The sequence below is a fragment of the Bos mutus genome, chromosome 12 (assembly GCF_027580195.1).
Source record: "Bos mutus isolate GX-2022 chromosome 12, NWIPB_WYAK_1.1, whole genome shotgun sequence".
Classification (NCBI taxonomy): domain Eukaryota; kingdom Metazoa; phylum Chordata; class Mammalia; order Artiodactyla; family Bovidae; genus Bos; species Bos mutus.
The window spans coordinates 48,772,780-48,791,965 of NC_091628.1; the positions used below are offsets into that span (position 1 = coordinate 48,772,780).

The 19,186-nt window shown below is 39.0% G+C and overlaps 1 protein-coding gene across 1 annotated transcript in view; it reads right to left on the reverse strand.

The window, feature by feature from the left end:
• The window catches only part of KLF12 (KLF transcription factor 12), a 439,404-nt gene that overhangs the window by 335,453 nt on the left and 84,765 nt on the right, over positions 1-19,186 (reverse strand).

Here is a 19,186-nt window from a genome sequence, read left to right on the forward strand (position 1 = left end):
AACATCCCCCATTATTCTGATACACTTTCATTGTTAATGTGTCTTTAAGGAATTATAGACAGTCTTTAAAATAGTCTTCAAAGTTTAATTCCCTACAATTAATCCAATCAATAACATTATCAGTATGATTAATAATAATCATTTAGAACAGCATGGCGTTCATCAGTCACAGAGAGTCAATCCTTGTGATACATGACAAACAACTTCCTTCTGGACCATCCCAAAAGGAGGGAAAATATCAGCTGCATTTAAATATAACCATAAAAAACTGCACACAAGGCCTGATTCTTCTTTTTGGGGGGGTAAACTGTGTAAATCTCAGTTTGTTTTTCTCACCTTGTACATCTCAGATTGAATTCACAGTAATCACAGCTACAGTGGAACATCTTCACACATAAATGAAACAAATAACTAGTAGATCGATACAAGGGGACAGACTCTCAGCTAAAACCTTGCCCTAGTGTGACCCAGCACTGGCCTTCTGCACTCCAAAGACTTAATGAATCACCAGGAGAACACTGGAGATTGTCTGGTTTTGCCCATGTAAGAACTGGATTTATGTCAGCACAAAAAAAAAAAAGATCATTCTCTTTCCAGGAGATACATACACAGAAGTAAAGACTATGAAGTATGGGACATAATGATTCAATGCAGCTTATGTCCTTGTTTTATGAATACTTCCTTGTATGTTGAAACACCAAGAATGACAGAAAACCAGGATGCCGAATGAGTGACTGATTTAAAGTGATATGCACTTTAGAGTAAGCTGTTTCTATGTGGGCAACTGGAAACGGTGCAAGGGGACATATAAAGGAGACATGGGGAAGCCCTTTCAGAATCTCTGAAGATGTTCCGCTCTCGAAAATGCATAACATGATCTTGTTATTTAACACTGCAGAGGCTCTTACTGGCCCCCAAAGTAATCTTAAATACTTCAAATAAGTACTCGGTGGAGAAATTTTCAGTTCATTAATAAATAAAAATCTATGAAACAGGGCTCCTACGTGTCAAGAAGAAAGCCACAGGATGAAACAAAACACCACTGAGCTCCCTAAAGACTAGCTTTGTGCCACTTAGCTGAAAAGTGCAGAAACAGCATGCATGCCTTTATAAGGAAGTTATACCTGTGTGCTCCTTTGAAAGGGTTATCACTGTCCACACCTGGCTAAAATGCAGGGAGAACGCCCAGAATATTCAGACACAGCTCACACAGCCACGCCCTTTCCTCCCCCACTTCCCCAGAATAAGGCTAACCCATTCCTCATCTGGAATTACTACAAAGTGAGAGACAGTAACTGATTCTCAATGTGCAGCAACCAAGAAAAATAGGTCTCAACCACAGAAGGAAAGAAGAAAGATTCATCAGCACTGCATCTCAGTCACAGAATATCTGTTCACATGACAAAATGAAGCAAAACAGGAAATATGTAAACATATCTCAAGATTAAGGAAGAATGGGAGAGAGAGAGAAAGGAAGGAAAGGAGGGGAAAAGTGTTCATTTCTAAAGAAAGGACAACCTGAAAACAAAAAGCTTTCCATTGTATAATAGCAGGATTTTTAAAAATTATTATCAGTGAACAGGGGCTCAGAGATGAAATGATGAAATAAGAAAAGTTAAAAAGATGCTGCAGAGCCATCAAAACACATTGAAGACCGAAAACGTATCAAATCAGTACTGATAAACCAAATAAAAACACCAAGGGAACGAGAAGATATGGCTAGAAATGAGAAGATAAGGCTACAAAATGAATTACTAGTGTTTTTTTAAAAAAGACTTAATTTAATTCCAGTGAATATATAGAGAAAGACAAATACACTTTTTAATGGAGAAAAGACAGGGGGCATGAAGAAGAACTTGAAAACTGCTTATTTTCTAGAAAAGAGCCCCAAAACTGACTATAAAAATATTTCAAGTAATGATACTACAAATTTCCCATACCAAGCAGGAAAGAGATTGCAATGACAGTTAAAAATTGATACAGAATGATCCAAAAGAATTATATCCTTCAGTCACTGAACTTCAAGATACAGAAAAAACATTCTACAGGTGTTCAGGAAGAAAAGAGCAATTCCCGAACATGGCAGGTGGGGTTGTGGGTGGGGGTGAGGAGGTCAAACTAGACTCACTGTTTTATGGGGAACATTCCCTGCCAGAAGATAAAATAGCAATGTCTACAGATTTCTTAGCGGGATCCCCAAATTTTACAACAAAGCAAAATATCCTTTGAATAGAAAAGAAACATAGTAAAATATGCAAGAAGTCAGGGAATACAGCATCCATGAGTCCTTTATAAAATAAACTATTCAATAATAGGATCCAGCCAAACAAGTTATTGGGCTTCAACTGGTGGCTCAGACAGTAACAAATCCACCTGCAGTGCAGGAGACCTAGGTTCGATTCCTGGGTCAGAAAGATCCCCTGGAGAAGGGCATGGTAACCCACTCCAGTATTCTTGCCTGGAGAATCCCCAAGGACAGAGGAGCCTGGAGGGCTACATACCATGGGGTTGCAAAGAGTGGGACACGACTGAGTGACTAAGCACAACAAACCAAGTTATAAACACGGAAGTATGGCAAAAAGACTACTTGAACACTCAAGTTTTATAAAGCTCTGAGGGAAAGTATAATCCAATTCTTTTATTAAATCAATCTGACATTAGGGTATAAAAGCATCTGTTTAATGTGCCTGAACATAAAAATATCTTAGGGACTGCAGGGTGTTAAGATATTTTCTTAAAATTACTTGACAATGAAATCTACTTGACCAAGAGATAAATTAAAAGAAACAACTCAGAACAGAAAAGCCATGGGAAAGGACCAGGATGAACATCACACTAATGTAACTGATAAACAGCAAACTGATTTAAATATTTTGCTATATAACCAACTAACGAACTTTTAAGAACACAATACAGATGTTCTACTTTTTCAGAGGCCCAGTAAATAGCTAGCTCTACACAGTCAACAAAATTTGCTAATTGCTCAACTGATTTAATGAAAGGCAACCTTGACACTTAACTGAACTTTTAATTCAAAAACAATCATTATATATTCATTAAAATATTATTTCATAAATAAAGCAAGCACTTCCATTTAGAAATCTTAAATTCTAATCACCTATGTATCAAGTATGTAATTCGAAAGTAACTATGTAACTCTAAAAATCCTAATAAAAAAAAATTACAGAGAAAGTATGGAAAGACAAAAGCTTATCCCATTTATCCACTGTCAATTTTTTGTTACTATTGGAGGCCTGCTAAAGTAGTTTGTCTAAAATTACCTTGCATCATTTCAACCACTTTTTTTCCCTCTAAACACTACAGTTTTAATAATTAATGCACACTTACTTAAATAACTTACAAGTGAAATCAGATGAGTGAATTCAGTGTTAATAAATTTCCTGAAATACAACCTGAATATTTCTTTTAAAAAAGAAACATATTTTCAAAAAGCACCTCAAAAGAATGTCAGTTAATCACATCAAAGGGAAACAATTAAGAATAAAATATACCTACAAACTGTTAACTGTGACCTCATGGGTTAATAAAATAGAGACAGCCACTTTTACAGGTTACACTGGTAGAGCTCATTCAAATACCTTAAACTTGTACTCTAACATTATAATGCATTAGATATTTTATAAAATGGCCCCAACTGACCTTTCTGTTCTGTCCTAAACTATAGCTATTCATTGGTTTCTAAAGTTATGCTCTTCTTTTCTCTGTGTGACTATTTGTATAACTCCTGGTTGAATCTTTCACAATTATTCAACGTTAGCCATCATTCTTCAATGATCATCTCACTTGAAGATGCTCTTGTTTTTTTGACAGGTGGCGACTATTGCCTTTAAAAATCCCATCAATGGTTTATATTATCTCACTGGATGTCGTCGTATTTCTGCATCCAAGTCTTTTATACTTGTTTTATATCAATTCTCTCCATGCTTGACTCGCCCACTTTTCTCTTCTCTTTCCAAAAACATTACTTGGCTCATCTCATTTACTCTGACAGCTTCTAGTGCCATCAATATCACTGACTTCCTAAGTAATAGACCCAAATATACGCCCAGGAAAATCCCTTTGGATTTCTCCCAGGAAATTCCAATCTCACAACTTCAAAACACTGCATCATGTTTTGCAAACCTGATCCTCCCAGTAGCACCATCCACCCAGTGACTTCATTAAGCAGTCAGTATTCCTAATAACAAACTAGTTGCTGCTGCCGATAAGTCACTTCAGTCTTGTCCGACTCTGTGTGACCCCATAGATGGCAGCCCACCAGGCTCCTCTGTCCCTGGAATTCTCATGGCAAGAATACTGGAATGGGTTGCCATTTCCTTCGCCAATGCATGCATGCATGCTAAGTAGCTTCAGTCATGTCCAACTCTGTGTGACCCTATGGACAGCAGCCCATCAGGCTCCTCCGTGTAACTAGTTACACCTCAGTGTAACTAGTTTGTAATGGAGAAGGCAATGGCACCCCACTCCAGTACTCTTGCCTGGAAAATCCCATGGACAGAGGAGCCTGGTAGGCTGCAGTCCACGGGGTCGCTAAGAGTCGGACACGACTGAGCAGCATCACTTTCACTCTTCACTTTCATGCATTGGAGAAGGAAACGGCAACCCACTCCAGTGTTCTTGCCTGGAGAATCCCAGGGACAGAGGAGCCTAGTGGGCTGCCGTCCATGGGGTCGCACAGAGTTGGACACGACTGAAGTGACTTAGCAGCAGTAGCAGCAGCAGTACACCTCAGTAATAGCTCAGTTACAGCTCAAGCAGGCTTGGCTTCCCTTTTTATACTTTGTCTCTTCCAACTGGAGCCTGACTGGCTATGTCTTAAGCAAATTAGGGGAAACGGCACCAGCACTCGCCTGATTAGTTATGCCCAGGACCAATCAGGGGAGGGGGTGTGTTTGTTGTGGGTTTTTCTGGCCAGGGGTTCTCACTCTAGCCCTGGAGCTACCCCTTTCATGGGCTTTATTTTTTCTTTTTTAACCCTCTGCTTGGTTCCCCAATCTTGGGCCCCTTTTTCTGTTCTAATTAGCAGAATTCTTTATCTCCATTCTAGGTGCTAACATTCCAAACCAAGTCACCATCATATCATGCTGCCCTATAATAGACCCAACTCCAGTTTTTTTTTGCAACCGTCCAATCCATTTTCTATACAGAAGTCCATGCCATTTTCTCAGATGTCCTGACTATATGAACCTCCTGCTTGCAGTCTTTCACCCTATGACTGCGTGTAAAGTGAAATGGAATAGTGTCCTCACAATGCTGAAACACAGTAATAATTAAGTAGATGGAGTATGTAAATTCTGAAAAAATGCATTATGAAAAAAAGGAAAATGACTAAATAATGAGATGCAAGGTATATCTCTTAAAAATATTAAAAATTATAAATGAGTATGCATCTGTTGCTGCTGCTAAGTCGCTTCAGTCGTGTCCGACTCTTAGCGACCACATGGACTGCAGCCTACCAGGCTCCTCCATCCATGGGATTTTCCAGGCATCTGTTAGCATAGTTCAAAATATATATAACCAAAATATATAGAAACAATGAAAAGCTAAAAGAACCATGACCAGAAATGGAGATTTTTAAGCCATTCTTTCAGTCATGGATAGATTAGCTAAGCAAAAACCAGTAAGGCTATAAAGATTTTGAGCAAAATAATTTAAAAGCTTTATCAACTGAACAAAGTGATACAATAACAATAAGCAATCATACACTATTTCCAAACACACAGCATTTACAAAAATTGCTCAGGGAGTAGGCCATATAGTAATACTATAAATAATTAATATCAAGTAGACAATACACTGTAAGTACAACACAATGCAGCTAATTTGATCATTTAAACACAACACCGACTTGATGGACCTGAGTTTGAGTGAACTCCGGGAGTTGGTGATAGACAGGGAGGCCTGGCATGCTGCAATTCATGGGGTCTCAAAGAGTCGGACACAACTGACGACTGAACTGAAGACTCATTTGAAAAGACACTGATGCTGGGAAAGATTGAGGGCAGGAGGAGAAGGGGAAGACAGAGGATGAGCTCCCAGTCAACCACATAAGGACAAGGGTAAACAACCAACATGCAACCTTCTGTACCCAGACAACCATTCTGCTTTTCAACTCTCTGTAAGAGTTTTCAATACATTACATGAGACGTTCAACACTTACTATAAAACAGACGTTGTGTTAGATGATTTTACCCAACTGTAGGCTAAAGTTAACTGTTCTGGGCACACTTAAGGTAGGCTAGGCTAAGCTATGATGCTTGGTTAGTTAGGTATATTCATGCATTTTCAACTTAAGATATTTTCAACTAATGATGGGTTTATTGGGACCCAACTTTAATATGAGTCAAGGATCTATAAATAAGTCAAGATTCTCAGAGAAAATTTATAGTGGAATACAGAAAATAAATAGTTCAAAACTTCATATCAAAACTCGTAAGAGAGTTATTGCTGTGCTAATTATACACTGAAATCCTAAAGTATAAAAAAATAATTAGTTCAGTGACTAAATTTATTAGACAAAGAATATGAGAATAAACTCAAGAGAAAATTAAAGACAAAAACTAGGAATATATATAAAACAAAAATAACAGAAAGAAACAACAATAACAAACATAGGAGGTTTTTGAAAAGATATAAAATGGACAAATCTCTGGCAAGACTTACCACAGGAAATAAAACAGAAATGAAAAATGCAAAAAATAATCATTTTGAAATAAATTAACTGAAAAGGGAGACACACCATAAATACAGCAAGATTAAAGATGTAATTAATGGACAACCGTGAACATCCTTGCTGTGGCCTGAAATGAGTCTCCCATAAATTTTTTATGTTAAAGTCCTAGTAACTCAGAATGTGACTGTATTTGGAGACAGAGCCTTTACACAAGTAATTAAGGTAAAATGAGGTCAAATTGGTAGGTTTTAATCTAATATGATTGGTATACAAAGGAAAGACTAGGCTAAGGCACAGGGAGAAAAAAGCCTAACCCTAACCCTAACCCTAATAGATACAAGCAAAAGAAAAAGGCCTCAGGATAAATCTATTCCATCAACACCTTATCTGGGGTTTCTAGCCTCCAGAAACGTTAAGAAAATAAATTGCTGTTATTTAATGTCACCAAGAACTAGAGATCAAACTTCCAACATCCGTTGGATCATCAAAAAAGCAAGAGAGTTTCAGAAAAACATCTATTTCTGCTTTATTAACTATGCCAAAGCCTTTGACTGTGTGGATCACAATAAACTGTGGAAAATTCTGAAAGAGATGGGAATACCAGACCACCTGACCTGCCTCTTGAGAACTCTGTATACAGGTCAGACAACAACTGTTAGAACTGGACATGGGACAACAGACTGGTTCCAAATAGGAAAAGGAGTACGTCAAGGCTGTATACTGTCACCCTGCTTATTTAACTTATATGTAGAGTACATCATGAGAAACGCTGGGCTGGATGAAGCACAAGCTGGAATCAAGACTGCTGGGAGAAACATTAATAACCTCAGATATGCAGATGACACCACCCTTATGGCAGAAAGTGAAGAGGAACTAAAAAGCCTCTTGATGAAAGTGAGAGAGGACAGTGAAAAAGTTGGCTTAAAGCTCAACATTCAGAAAACAAAGGTCATGGCATCTGGTCCCATCACTTCATGGAAAATAGATGGGGAAACAGTGGAAACAGTGTCAGACTTTATTTTGGGGGGGCTCCAAAGTCACTGCAGATGGTGACTGCAGCCATGAAATAAAAAAGATGCTTAATCCTTGGAAGGAAAGTTATGACCAACCTAGACAGTATATTAAAAAGCAGAGACATTACTTTGCCAACAAAGGTCCATCTAGTCAAGGCTATGGTTTTTCCAGTAGTCATGTATGGATGTGAGAGTTGGACTGTAAAGAAAGCTGAGTGCCGCAAAACTGATGGTTTTGAACTGTGGTGTTGGAGAAGACTCTTGAGAGTCACTTGGACAGCAAGGAGATCCAACCAGTCCATCCTAAAGGAAATCAGTCCTGAATATTCATTGGAAGGACTGATGCTGAAGCTTTAACTTCAACACTCTGGTCACCTGATGTGAAGAACTGACTCATTTGAAAAGACCCTGATGCTGGGAAAGATTGAGGGCAGGAGGAGAAGGGGACGACAGAGGATGAGATGGTTGGATGGCATCACCGGCTCAATGGACATGAGTTAGGGTAAACTCGGGAGTTGGTGATGGACAGGGAGGCCTGGCGTGCTGAGGTTCATGGGATCCCAAAGAGTCGGACACAACTGAGCGACTGAACTGAACTGAAGCCACTAAGTCTATGATATTTTGTTATGATAGTTCAGGCAAACCAATAAAATTTTCATGCCAATACATTTAAAATCTTAAAATAAATGAACAACTTTATAGAAACACAGTACTATAGAAACATACAACTTACCAAAATTGTCTGAAGAAGAAAGTGAAAACCTAGTCTTTTTACCTCTAAAGGAAATGAATTTCAAGTTCAAATTTTAGCCACAAAGAAAATTCTACTCCCAAATAGCTTTATAAGTGACTTCTACCATATATGTAAAGATAAGATTATTCAAGTTATTCACATGCTCTCAAAGAATAGAAACAGGAAGATTCTAACATTGATAGCAAATTCCATTTCAAACAGTGTAAGAAAAGAAAACTCACTTAGTAAATATAAATATCCTATATAAAATTATCATGACAAAATGCTTAGAAAACACTAACCACAGAATAGGTATACAATGCATGCTCAGTCACTTCAGTCATGTTCTACTCTGTGCGACCCATGGACTGTAGCCCACCAGGCTCCTTTGTCCACAGAATTCTTCAGGCACGAATACTGGAGTGGGTTGCCAATCCCTTCTCCAAGGGATCTTCCCAACCCAGGGATCGAACCTGTGTCTCTTACATCTCCCGCCTTGGCAGGTGGGCTGTTTACCACTGCTGCTGCTAAGTCACTTCAGTCGTGTCCGACTCCGTGCGACCCCATAGACGGCAGCCCACCATGCTGCCCTATCCTTGGGATTCTCCAGGCAAGAACACTGGAGTGGGTTGCCATTTCCTTCTCCAGTGCATGAAAGTGAAAAGTGAAAGTGAAGTCACACAGTCGTGTCCGACTCTCAGGCTCCTCCGTCCATGGGATTTTCCAGGCAAGAGAAGTCTATAGAATAGATACATATTCAGCCAAATTAAAAAAAAAAAAAATTATTTAAAAAGTAAAAAGAAGGTCCACAATCTTGGAGAAAATATTTTCAATGCATTTAATCAGCCTTGTTTATCTACCCTGAAAGGGAGAAAAAATATTGACTACCATTCAATAGAAAAATAGGCAAAACGTGTGAAAAGGAATTCCAGAGATGAAACCCAAATAACCAATAAACATATAAACCTTTAGTAACAGCCAATCACCATTAAGACCGGAAGGAAACACTGTTTAACACAACACCAGACTGACAAAACTCTAAACATCAGCAGAAGCCAAGAGTTGGTAAGGATATGGAGAAACGGAACTATTAAACAGCACTATTTAAGTGTTGCAACAATATGGAAAATCATCTGGGCACTATGTAGCACTGCTGAAAATGTTCATTCTCTACAATCCAGCAATTCTACTCCTAGGCATATGTTCCAGAGAAACCTTCTACCTGGGCACCAAGACACATGTAAATGACTGTACACAGCAGTATTATTTAAAATAGAAAAAAAAAAAAAAAAAAACTACAGGAAACAGAAACATCTACTGCTGAAGAATGGATAAATTACAGTACGGTCATAATAAAATACAGTTCCATTCAGTTGTGAATAAGTAAATAATGTTTGACTATCAAAAACAAAAATGTGGATGACTAAAGAAAAACAAAATATACTGCTGAAGAATGGATAAAGTCACAAAGAAAAGAAGTAAATAACCCTACTCAATCTGATGACTATCAAAAACAAAATATAAGTAAGAAAGGCAAGTCACAAAAGAAAAGAGCATAACCCTACTCATCTGATGTGCTAAGTCACTTCAGTCGTGTCGGACTCTTTGGACCCTATGGACCATAGCCCTCAAAGTTCCTCTGCCCATGGGGATTCACCAGGCAAGGATACTGGAGTAGATTGCCTCCTCCAGGGGACCACCAGGAATCGAACCTGCAGCTCTTCTGTCTCCTGCACTGGCAGGCAGGTTCCTTACCACTAGCACCACCTGGGAATTCCCTAAGTGAAAGTCACTCAGTCATGCCCAACTCTTTGTGACCCCATGGACTATACAGTCCATGGAATTCTCCAGGTCAGAATGCTGCAGTGGGTAGCCTTTCCCTTCTCCAGGGCATCTCCCCAACCCAGGAATGGAACCCAGGTCTTTTGTATTGCAGGCAGATTCTTTATCAGCTGAGCCACAATGGAAGCCCAAGAATACTGGAGTGGGTAGCCTATCCCTTCTCCAACAAATCTTATTGAACCTGGGTCTCCTGCATTGCAGGTGGATTCTTTACCAACTGAGCTATCAGGGAAACCCTACTCATCTGATGTCCCCCAACAAGATGAAGTAAACCATATATAGTTCCTGAATATGTCCTTATATATGATGAGAAGTCTCATAAAAAGTAAGTTAAATATAATACAAGGATAAAGCTCATGTCTGAGACTAAAAGTTGTTTAGTTGCTAAGTCATGTCTGACTCTTTGTGAGCCCATGGACTGTAGCCTGCCAGGCTCCTCTGTCTGTGAGATTTCCCAGGCAAGAATTCTGGAGCAGGTTGCCATTTCCTTCTCCAAGGAGACTAAAAGGGATCTTTACAAATACTGGAAATATTCTACTTTTTAAGGTGAGTTTCGCTATATCCTTGCACTTATAAGTTACATATACAGCACACAGGTTCTTTTATACCCACCAAATACTTAATAGGGTTTCCCAGGAGGCACAGTGGTCAAAAACTCTGTCTGCCAATTCAGGAGACACAAAAGGCAAAGAGTTCATTCCCTGAGTCAGAAAGATCCCCTGGAGAAGGAAATGACAACCTACTCCAGTATTCTTGTCTGGAAAATTCCATGGACAGGGGATACTGACAGGCTACAGTCCATGGGGTCATAAAGAGGTGGACATGACTGAGCACAAGTTAGCATCTTCAAGAAAGCATCTACTCCTACTCTTAACTGCTGCTGCTAAGTCACTTCAGTCGTGTCTGACTCTGTGCGACCCCACAGATGGCAGCCCACCAGGCTCCCCCGTCTCTGGATCCTCCAGGCAAGAACACTGGAGTGGGTTGCCATTTCCTTCTCCAATGCATGAAAGTGAAAAGTGAAGGTGAAGTCGTTCAGTCATGTCCAACTCTTAGTGACCCCATGGACTGCAGCCCACCAGGCTCCTCCGTCCATGGGATTTTCCAGGCAAGAGTACTGGAGTCGGGTGCCATTGCCTTCTCCTACTCTTTTAACTAGAATTGTTTAAATTAAGAATTTTCAAAGTTACTAATTTTGAAATAAAATGACTAATGGCTAGAAATTTGCTTTATTAAGACTATATAGTCATCTCATAACACAAGCAATTAAGATAATCAAAATTTAATTTCCGAAGTTTAAGAAAAACAGAATAGAGAGGAAATTTTCAGAACACTTAACTTACCAAATTACCCCAACACCATATTTTCCATTAAAACAAAGTCATGTTGCTAGATGCCTTAATATAAAATTGCTGGTCTACTACTAAAAAATCATAAACACTTAGTATAATACCTTCTTCATATTTGTTATTGTATTTAACCATAGTCTGAGCAGTATTCAGAATATTTTTATGTCATCAGCATAGTGTTTAGGAAAATCCTCTCTTGCCATTTTCCACATGGTTAGCTCCTGTAAACCAGGAAACCATTGTTTCCCTCAATTACCACCTACTGGAAAAGTCAACCTTAATAAATTTTCAGTGTTTCACGTTTTGTGTGATCCACTTGCCAACGTTTCAGGATCTCATCTTTCTCTCTCTTCCTTCGCATGTGGTCACTCTTTAACACTTTTTTCAAAGAAGGGAAATGTAAGAGAGATTGGACTCATTTTCTCTCTCATGCTCTTTCCTTTGTCCTCATTCATCCTCCATCCATCATTTATTCAAACATTCATTGAAAAGATATCAACAGGTACTTTTCACTTTAATGTTAAAAACAGGCAAAAGGTAAACCTACTTGCTTAAATTAGGTTTCAAAAATCTGTGAACTACAAGCAATCATGTTGCCTTTATGCCTTCCTTTCTCCCTAATCTCCCACTCTATAATTGGCTGTCACCTTGAGCAAACTGTTTTAATTGTTCATTTTAATTGATTTTTTTTATCTTACTTACACAAATCCACTTGAATGAGATATTTCTTATACTACCATCCAACTTTAAATTTCTATGTTTCTAATATATATGTTTGAAATTTTCAACATTACTTGAGAAGAAAGATCTAGAATGAAGCTGCTCTTGAGGGCAACAACATCATTTCCTTAAAGCATAGACCCTGCATGGTGAACTACTGAACAAGATGGAGCCAGCATAAACAGAATGACAATTCACTAGCCCACTGGTCTCTTCAGTCTCCCCTCTCAACTGCTCAGCATATTTCAGTAATGAAAGAGCAGCTAACGTTACCAGCAGTTTCTGCTGGGCCTTTTGCAGTATCTCAGTTTCACAGTTAGAGGCAAAGTAACATGGAGATTTAATTTCTCATTCAAAAAGCACTAGAGACTGCACTATAATTAAATTCTTGCATTAGAACAACATATATTGTTTCCAGCAAAAAAAAAAGAAAAGCACTGTTGCATAATTGATTAGAAACAGGGAAGGGGAGTCAATTCACACTCTGAGTTGCAACACAGAAGTCTCTTGGCCTTTTCTCTTTTTATCTCCCCTTGATTATTTGCACCAAGCTAGCCAGCAGTGGGCTGGGGAGCTGTGAAACTGCATGTCAGGGTCATCTCTTAAAATCTGATATCTGTTTTCTTCAAATTCTATGGAGAGAATTAAGAGGTGAGATGGTGATGCAATAATTACCTAGTTAGATGAGCAAGCATTTCAGATCCATAATAGAACCAGAAGACATTATAAGTGGAAATCATTTAATTGCTTAAAACGACTTTCACTTACTATCCTCTACCTCTAATCACTCAACCTCTCCTCCTCCCAAACAAATACCTTCACAAGTACCACCTCCACAATTATTTCTCTACTGGGGCCTTTCTAAATGGCACTTTTAGAAATGATATACAAATAAATGTTACGCAACAAAAATTAAATACATGACATTCTACTAACTGCAGTGCAACCTTAGGCAAGTCTCTCACAATTTCAGAGAATGATAAAGGTCATCACTGATGGAAGTAAAAATCTGGGAAGAAGCTAGACTCCCACCAACGTCCATCATTTTCTCCTCTGCAGAATGAGTACACCATGGAGCAGAGAGTTGTTTATAAACATGAATAAGACAGTCTGTCCTTTGTATCTATACGTTCAGTTCAGTTCAGTCACTCAGTCATGTCCGACTCTTTTCGACTTCATGGACTTCAGCTCCCCAGGCTTCCCTGTCCATCACCAACTCCTGGAGTTTATTCAAACTCATGTCCATCGAGTCAGGGAAGCCATCCAACAATCTCATCCTCTGTCATCCCCTTTCTCTTCCCACCTTTAATCTTTTCCAGCATCAGGGTCTTTTCCCATGAGTCAGTACTTCGCATATGGTGGGCAAAGTATTGGAGTTTTAGCTTCAGCATCAGTCCTTCCAATGAATATTCAGGACTGATTTACTTTAGGACTGAGTGGTTGGATCTCCTTGCAGTCCAAGGGACTCAAGAGTTTTCTCCAACACCACAGTTCAAAAACATCAATTCTTTAGCGCTCAGCCTTCTTTATGGTCGAACTCTCACTCCATACATGACTACTGGAAAAACCACAGCTTTTACTAGACAGACCTTTCTTGGCAAAGTAATGTCTCTGCTTTTTAATATGCTGTCTAGGTTTGGTCATAGCTTTTCTTCCAAGGAGCAAATGTCTTTTGATTTCATGGCTGAAGTTAACCATCTGCAGTGATTTTGGAGCCTAAGAGCAATTAGGTTGCTTAAAAAAAAAAAAAGTTCAGATATTGGTAGAACATACCAGTTTATATTTTTACATTTATAAGGTGTGTGGGGTGGGGGGCAGGGGAGAGGTTGATTGATTCTAGTTTATGGGTTGATGGTTACTAGATTGCTCTGAGTTTTAGTTACTTTTTAATCACTGCATTACTTTTAAACTGAACTGTAAGTGAAATTCACATTCCTTAAAGACCAGGATCACACAAATTGTGCTGCTGCTGCTGTGCTACTATGCTACTGTGCTGTGCTGCTACTACAAAGAGTAGCAGAGATCCTAGTGTTTCTCAAAAGATGGGCAGAGCTCTAAAACAGTGAATCCAGGGAGGTGGCTGTCCAGAGCTGGTGAGACTTCTCTGTGTGGAAGCTTATCTCCACTACAAGCCTGGCTCCCAAGTACAGTGCTTCCAGTCCTTGGACCGGAACGGAAGTAACAACCTAGAAGGCAGGAATCAGAAAAGACAGATGGCGTCCAGTACTCAGAAAGCGGGAATGGTTGGGAAGGAGACCCCTGCAGGAAAATGGAGAGAATGGGCAACGTGGACTCAGGAGTCCATGAATCGTCATGAACCGTCACAGTTTGGCTGAGCTCCACCTGCACTGCCAGCACTGGTCCTGGGTGACAAGGAGCATTTGGTGGGACTCAAGAAGGCAGAAGTGCAGCAGCCCTCCTGTTCCCATCACTCGAGGAAGATGGTTGCAGGGCTCTAGAGGTGGGGCCGGCCTACAGGCTCTCCATCAGCTTATCTGATTCTCGACCCTGATATGTCTGACTCAGTGAAGGCGCCCGCTTCCCCTGCGGTCCAGAGCATCCTGGAGGTGAGAGCCTAGTGAGCAGTAAGGAGTCTGTGTGGATTCAGCTTATCCTCAGGGCTTTTAGTTCACCCCCATTCTCCAGCACCTTATTTGCCAACTGCTTGCCCTGTGGATTTAGGCCTAATATCCAAAATACAGAAGCAACAATCTGCCTAACTTGCTTAACTAATTTCTACAAATAAATATGGTCAAATGCTCATAATAAATCCCATATTCTCTACCACTCCCATAGTTCTATTTCTTTGAGTAAATCTTGCCTGATACAGAACTTGGTACCAGATCTAAAATTCCAGGAAAACAAAGTATGGTGAATATAAGTAACCAGTTGACTCTTAAATTGTAATATTTGTGAGTTTCACTTCTATTAGGCCATAAGTTATACTGAAGGACCAAATTATGCATAAGGTAAAGAATCACTCTCAACGTTGAGTCAATAATTATTCGTGATTTTACTAAACAAATATCTCTTTCGAGAACAGTAATAAATTCTCAGCTAACATCAACAGGAGAAAACTGAAGGAGGCTACACTTTAAAAAAAAAAAAAAAAAAATGCACAGATGTTGATAATAACAAAATTAACCAGATAGATGTTATATTTCAACAAATGTTTTCAACAATCACCCTGTTGCTTTAATACTCTGATGTTCTCATTAAATCAAAACTGTTCAACTGAAATGGTTATGTTTAAAAGATGCTCATATCATTTTTATGATCACTCCTGAAAATTTCTGGCAAAATACATTATATAAACTACTTTCATAATGTACTCTAAATAGGATGACATAAAGCTTAGCTGAAGAGCCACTATAATCAAAAGGCCAGAGAATGAAAATGTGAGAGAGACAGACATAAAAGGAGAGAGCCAGAGGAGGAGGGAAATAAAAATGAATTTAGACACATAAATGAGCCTCAGTAGATTTTGGGTGAAATACTGAATAGCATCACTGAATATTACATTTATGCAGGGCACTTTTGTGTCCAAAGGAAAGACAATATACTTTTGTATTTACTTAGATTTTTTTTTTTTTAAAACAGAATATTATGACTTTTTCTCCTATTTCTTCCAGTCAATGTGACATCATCATTCAAGGCCCAGGTCAAAGGTCACTTCACAAGTGAAGCCATCTATGGCCCACACCAACTCCAAATCAAGATTGTAGTTACTTATTTGCCTTTTCCTGAGATGATGTAACCTTGAAATCAGGGTCTAAATATAATTTGTCTTTGTAGCCCAATAACTAACAAATAACAGATTCTAAGTATATGATTGCTAAACCCATTCACACTACCGCATAGACGTGATGGTTAATTTTATATGTCCATACAGTTACTGTGAAAGTCAAGTGAGAAAAAAATGCTAAAGGATTTGCATACTGTCTGCTAGCTACTATATTCTCATTAAAATAGTCATTTTCATCATTTTAAGTCATGTTAATTGGGTCTGTTTGACTTTAAGAAAATCTGCTTTTCAGGTCAGTAACTGTGTATGCATTATTTCCTTTTACTGAAGAAATGCTGGGATGTACTCACATACCTGGGGGTACCTACTTTGTATTTCAGCCTCTGGCTTCAGGGTCTAACTAGGGATTTCCAAATTGTTACTCTATGTTGATAAAAAATAGATACATATGGCTTTCTTCTGGAGGAAATAAAATCCTGAGCTCACTGGGTATGCTGCAGTTACTTGGCTCGTCATTGTTTGTTTCACTCACAGAATGCTGACAGCTTATTTTATATTAGTGAGAATTCTCCAAAGAAATGGAATAGGAGACATATATATGTGTGTGTGTGTGTGTGTGTGTGTGTGTGTATGCATGTATACGTGTGTATATATATATGGTATGTGGTATATGGTGTATGGAGAAGACAATGGCACCCCACTCCAGTACTCTTGCCTGGGAAATCCCATGGATGGAGGAGGCCGGTAGGCTGCAGTCCATGGGGTCACTAAGAGTCGGACACGACTGAGCGACTTCACTTTCACTTTTCACTTTCATGCATTGGAGAAGGAAATGGAAACCCACTCCAGTGTTCTTGCCTGGAGAATCCCAGGGACGGGGGAGCCTCATGGTCTGCCGTCTATGGGGTCGCACAGAGTTGGACACGACTGAAGCGACTTAGCAGCAGCAGCAGCAATATGGTGTATATATATGGTATACGCCAGGTGGTAAAGAATCCACCTGCCAATGCAGAAGACACAAGAAACAGAAGTTCAATTCCTGGGTGGTGAAGATCCCCTGGAGTAGGAAATGGCACCTCACTCCAGTATTCTCACCTGAAAAATTCCATGGGCAGAGGAGCCTGGCAGGCTACAGTCCGAGGGGCCAGAAAGAGTTGGACATGACTGAGCACCTGAACACAAAACATCTATAAATGAGATATGTGATCTACTGCAAAAATTGGCTCATGTAATTATGGAGACTGAGAAGTCCCGTGATCTGCATTTACAAGCTGGAGACCAGGAAATCTAGTGGTGTAATTCCTGTCCAAGTCCAAAGGCCTGGGAAACCAAGTCCAAGGCCAGGAGAAGGCTAATGTCCCAGCTTAAGCAGCTAAGGGACTGATCTCTCCCTTCCTCCACTTTTGCTTTATTCAGGCCTCTCAACAGGTTGGATGATGCCCACCACTGGGCAGGGCCATCTGCTTTTTGAGTCCACTGATTCAAATGCCAACCTCACCTAGAAATACTCTCCCAGATATACCCAGAAATAATGTTGTATGTGGGCACCCTGTGGCCTAGTCAAGCTGACATACAAAATTAACCATCACAGCTAGCTCCTGTCCAAAATGGTTGGTGCCCCTACCCACAATACCACCTGCCACATTGGAAACTACTGGCCCCATTCAAAGATGGGTAAAAACCGAGCCAGGCCACAAGGAAACTGAGCATAAAAGCAGCAAATATCAAAAGCAAGACAGAAACGGAGCAAAGAGGCCAATGAAGAACAAACATCATAAGAAGAACTACCCAAGGAAACAGATGAAGAATTTAAATAACACTTCACAGACCCAGTAATAATAGTAATAATTTAAACAAACGGCTCTTGCTTTAAAAGAAAATAATGTTCAGGAAAGAAATACAAGGGCCCAAATGATAAAATACAAGATATTTGAATCAGATGAAAATAAATGGACAGGGTTATAAAATACTACAGAGATGAGAAGTCACTTTAGAAACTAAAAAATAACAAAGAATTTGACTAAAAATATAGCAGGAAAAAATACTGAATGGGAAAGAACACTTAAGTGAAATTAAAAAGTTAAAGATAATACAAAAAAAACAAGGAGAAATGTTATACCTACCTTCAGAGTTAATAAAGAAGAAAACAAAAAGATACCTTCAGTTCATGGAATTCTCCAGGCCAGAATACTGGAGTGGGTAGTCTTTCCCTCCTCCAGGGGATCTTCCCAACCCAGGAATCAAACCCAGGTCTCCCACATTGCAGGCGAATTCTTTACCAGCTGAGCCACAAGGGAAGCCCAATTTGTAAATATGAAGGCATAAAATGAGAGTCTGCTTCTCAGAGTTAAATGGCAAGATCCAAGAAAAACTGATACAGAATGAGAAAAAAACAAAAAGAAAAACTGATGAAGTTACTGAACTTCTTTCTAGCTTACTAAAAATAGCCCATGGACATCTGAACAAAAAGGAAAACAAGAACAAGTGCAAAGATCAGTCTGCTTCAGGCTACACAGTGACACCAAATGCCAGATGACAAGAAAGTGATCCCACACTTCGGAGAAAAAGAACTCAGACTGAATCGTTTTGATAATTATAGTTAACAATCAGAAAATAAATATTAATAATCTAAATTTTAGAAGAGAAGAAAAGCAAGTTAAAAAGAAATGTCATTAATCTACCCACCTTTCAAAGCAAAAAGTCAAAAGATGTTGTTTAGAGTTAAATTCAGTCATTAAAAAAGACAGAAATAAAAGAATACAAAGAGGGTTTTTTTGTTTGTTTCTTTGTTTTCTGGTCTTTCTCTTAATTCTCAAGTAATACAGTCACTTTGGTGAAAGGATATTAACTTAAAAATAGTAAATTCCTTTGGTTTAAACCCAGCTTCTAAATCTTCCATTACATCAGAAGCAAACAAAAAATAACTCTATATTAGAAGCAAAATATAAATATGGTCCTACTTTTGCAAAACCATCTCTATTTACTTGTATATATGCACACACAGATGCTGTAAATAATGCTCACCAAATGCCAACAAGTATGAGGCAGGGAAGTGATAGGGCTTTGTATGCTTTAATGTTTTTAAAATGA